Source organism: Pieris brassicae, chromosome 3 (genome assembly GCF_905147105.1).
Source record: "Pieris brassicae chromosome 3, ilPieBrab1.1, whole genome shotgun sequence".
Classification (NCBI taxonomy): Eukaryota; Metazoa; Arthropoda; class Insecta; order Lepidoptera; family Pieridae; genus Pieris; species Pieris brassicae.
Window position 1 is genome coordinate 303,727 of NC_059667.1, and position 4,077 is coordinate 307,803.

General features: G+C 32.4%; 1 long non-coding RNA gene across 1 annotated transcript; it reads left to right on the forward strand.

Moving 5' to 3' along the window:
• Positions 1-719: 719 nt before the first annotated feature.
• On the forward strand, positions 720-2,630 carry LOC123707393. Its single transcript, XR_006753491.1, has 2 exons — positions 720-850; positions 2,145-2,630. It is a non-coding gene; the product is annotated as an uncharacterized LOC123707393 (long non-coding RNA).
• The last annotated feature ends 1,447 nt before the right edge of the window (positions 2,631-4,077 follow it).

Sequence of the window (4,077 nt, forward strand, 5' to 3'; positions counted from 1 at the left end):
ACGTCAACAACTATTAACGCTGACAGATTTAAAAATCAATTTAAATTAAGCAAACAAAATTTCCGACGCTAATTACCGCTATTCAGAGCAGCTCGTTCAAAAGCTAATAATTTAAACGCTAAATTAATTTCACTGTGACACACTTTAATTATATTATCGTATAAATAATGTATGAACGTTACGAATTAATATACCATCGAATACAAGACTTGTACATTAATATTTTATTGAGTCACGTGAAGTATGCATTTCAGCGCTTAATTATAATTAATTCCACTTTAACTGATTTATTTGAAACTGCCTTAATTAAAGAATCGTTTGACATGCCCGTAATGTCTAAACTCTAGTTATTCATTTCCACATAATTATTTTTAGATGTCAAATGTTTTGAATAAAATAAAGCGAAATACATATATTGATTTTCTAGTTTCAAGAATCTCTATATGTGCTAACTAGGTGCCGATTTCTTAAATAATTACACTCCTCAAATGTGGCAGACATATTTTGCGTATGTTTCATTGATCTTGATTTTTTTAACTATGCGTAAACACAAATTAATAGTAAAAGACGAAGTTAGATCGCTGTTTAAATTCCCTAAAGTAATATTTTGGACTTCTTTTAACATATACTCGTAGTCTGTTTGTATACATATTATCCTACAAAAATGTCGGCGTTTCAATTTAATTAATACAGTAATAAACCAACAATAATTAAACGATCTATAAACAAATATTACGTTAATTAATTTGTTAATTAAAATTTTATTCACCTGCAGCTCGTTATAATTCTAACATGTTCGTTTTATTTTCAGTATTCTTTATTGTTTTTCATTGCACAATTATAAATTCTGGTATGTTTATTTTATTATCATTAAATTGGAACTGTAACAACCACAAATTAACCTTGAGATTGTTTAACCTTCTCAAATTCTTATGTCTTTATGATCAGTGTTGGTATACTGGCTTAAGGGTCTCCCAATAACCTGGGTTTCCCAGCATTTAGATCCATAAATCATAGTAACAGCTCCAACCTAAGGCGAAACAGAATAAAGCCCTTAAGCACTGATATATTGAGTAATGTTGCTTGAAATTTTATAATTTACACAAAAGCAAAAATAATGCTCGTAATGCCATTGCGAGCCACGTTTTAGGTTTTAGAATAAATTATAAGTACAATATTGTATACTCAAACAATTGACAAGACCCTTGGAGAGTAAGCAATCGTATAAAAAATTGATTGTCCAGTGAATGACACTGTAGGTTTCATCATATGATCTTTCTGTTATTAAATATTGGCCTTAAGACTTTCGTGCCACTATGCAAGTAAAGACTTACAGCCGTTAAACAAAATTGAAGAATTAAAACGTAACATAATACCAAAGGTTCAGTGTGGTCTTGCCCACTAATGTTTCTTAAAACTACAATGTAGAAGATGTCGTTAAAAGAGAATAAATTTGAACGTCGGCTTTGACTCTTAGGGTTTAATGTTATGTTCGTAATAACTCGGAAACATTAACAACATTGTTGAGATGCATTAAAACCTTCCGTGCCTTCTAACAAGTGAACTTATCGAAGTTTGCTTTATTTATTTCGTAATCCTGCAGCTAACCAAAATTTTATACAAAATCAAACAATTACACTAAAAATGTAGCCAAAGATGGAATACATAATATTTACAAAAAGAAACAATAACAATTATTCAATACATTTTACTGAGTAATATATCTAATTTGGAGGTGTTATGTGATAGTGAAAACTGAAGGTATGTACGAGAAGGTGTGTATGTGGGGTATGCTCATGATGCAGGTGATTTCGCGTTATGAATAATCTTAGGTATTAACCATATTCCTCGACAGCTTAAACAATTCAGAGTTGTTCCTTAGCATTTCATGGTGTCAATGTTAGACATATTACAATATTATATAAGAACTATTTTGTTTAATGATTTTTTATTTAATATCTAACACAAAACAATCAGTTATGTAAATTTATCACTATTGTAGCAAAGTGAACATAATTAAAGCTAATAGTAATGTTTTTCCTTTTCCTAACTTTAGTAGTTTAGGTAGTTTTTCCTAACTCATCTTCTGATTTTATCGACGCAGTAATTTTTACGATGAAAATACCAAACAATTATCATTCCAGTACCACCATCGGCCTGCTACGCAAAGTTTAGATGGGAAGATTGTGGTAAGCCGCCCGTACCCGTCATGTACTACTGGAGACCAGGTTCCAGGTGTGAGGTAGGACTTTGGCGTGGCTGTCTCCCAAATCTCAACATGTTCCAGGACGAATACGAATGTGTAGCTACCTGTATTTATTCATCAAGAGCTGGTCCCTCTGACTTCCATTCAATTGATGCGGTAGAGCAAATTGAGACAACTGAATTGGAAATACTAACGACAACAAGTAACGGAACAGCTGAGGAAAATACCACAATCGGGAATACATTGCAACATACAGATGAAACTGCCCAAACAGTAGCAGTGGAAGGTGGAAATGAAACTTCTACGAATATAGATGCCGCTACAACAGTGGCGGCTTAATACAAATTGTAACATTATAAAAATCATATAATTTAATTTTTAAGTTTATTGAATCTTGCTTTTTCTAATAAACAAAACATCTACTTCTTCGTATTTTAAGCTTCAATATGGTTAGAGACAGAGATTGTAAATTATATGCCAACAAAAACATAACTTGTAAAAAGTCACGTAAAAAGTTGTGAGATCCATGTGATACCAAGTCGGTCAATTTATTCAGTTCCTACTGAAGCCCCCCTAAGAGGTCCCCTCTTTAACTTATTACGTAATTAGCTAACATAACAACATTTTATACTGACCGTATCAATATTATAAATCTTTTATGTTTTATCCAATTTTATCCACAAACAAGTTATAGGGGGACAAAAATTACCTGAACTGTTTCGAGAAAAGGATGGCCATGCCGTATTTCTTATGGCGTGTTAGCGTAAACACTAGGTATATAATTTATGCTTGAATATCAACAACATACTATAGAGCATTGTATATGTTGTTATCGATAGCCGGTGGCCAATGTAACATAAAACGACATCAAAGCGTTGTTGTAACTGCAATAAATCACGCACTAAGAACACAGCCTTGCGTGAGTTTCGCCTTCAATATTCAAGATAAACTAAAAATTACAGTATTTATCAGCATTTCGTGGTACAAATGTCAGTAAAGTTTTATAAAGTACAAGGAGGCAGATAATCTAAATCTGTTTATCATTTAGCTATGTATTAAGTAATATCTAAGCTAGATATGGCTATTATTATTAAGAATGTTGTATATGTTTGGTATGAACAGCATAGCTTTCTTTATAGCGATTGTGCACGATGTAAAGATACATGCTGTGCGAAGTTACGCATTCGTAAAATAATATAAATACTGCAGTCCTATGCTAACTTCAAGGTCAACGCCATAACGTCAAGCGAACCTAACACAATTTGTCACAGCTTATCACAATCAAATCCTGGAGCCGGTCACTATATTTTTCAATATGGCGTCCGTATTGGCTATATACATAAATCTTGTCGGCCTGCGTGCGATAGCGTCGAATGGCTAAATTAATCTATCCTGAACACAATGCACAATATTTACTGCGAATTTATTACTATACTAGTTCGCCCTTTGGCTGTGCTGGAGGTGTATAGGTGAGTCCTAGTGTTGGCCGAGATTGGAACAGCGCTGTGAAAATAACAGTGACCTTTTATTTAGTACGTCCCTTGGATCACTGTGATTTTTAAGGAACTATCAATACCTTAAAACGGTTAATCTTAGATACTCGAGAATCGAAGACTGTGTGGAAACAATAAAACAAGAATTTCTGTTTTCTGCAGTTTATACATTAATAAAAAAAATTTAAACCTTATAATCGTATTGTCTTTTGAAAACATAGCTTTTACACATTGAAAGAAAACACTTATTTAGAACACAGACACAGAACGTCAGAAAAATTTAAAATTATTATAGGTTTATAATAATACAAAGCTTTAATCTGTTAAAAAAATGTTCTCTTTCAACCTTATAATCATTTTACAAATGTTAGGTTTGTG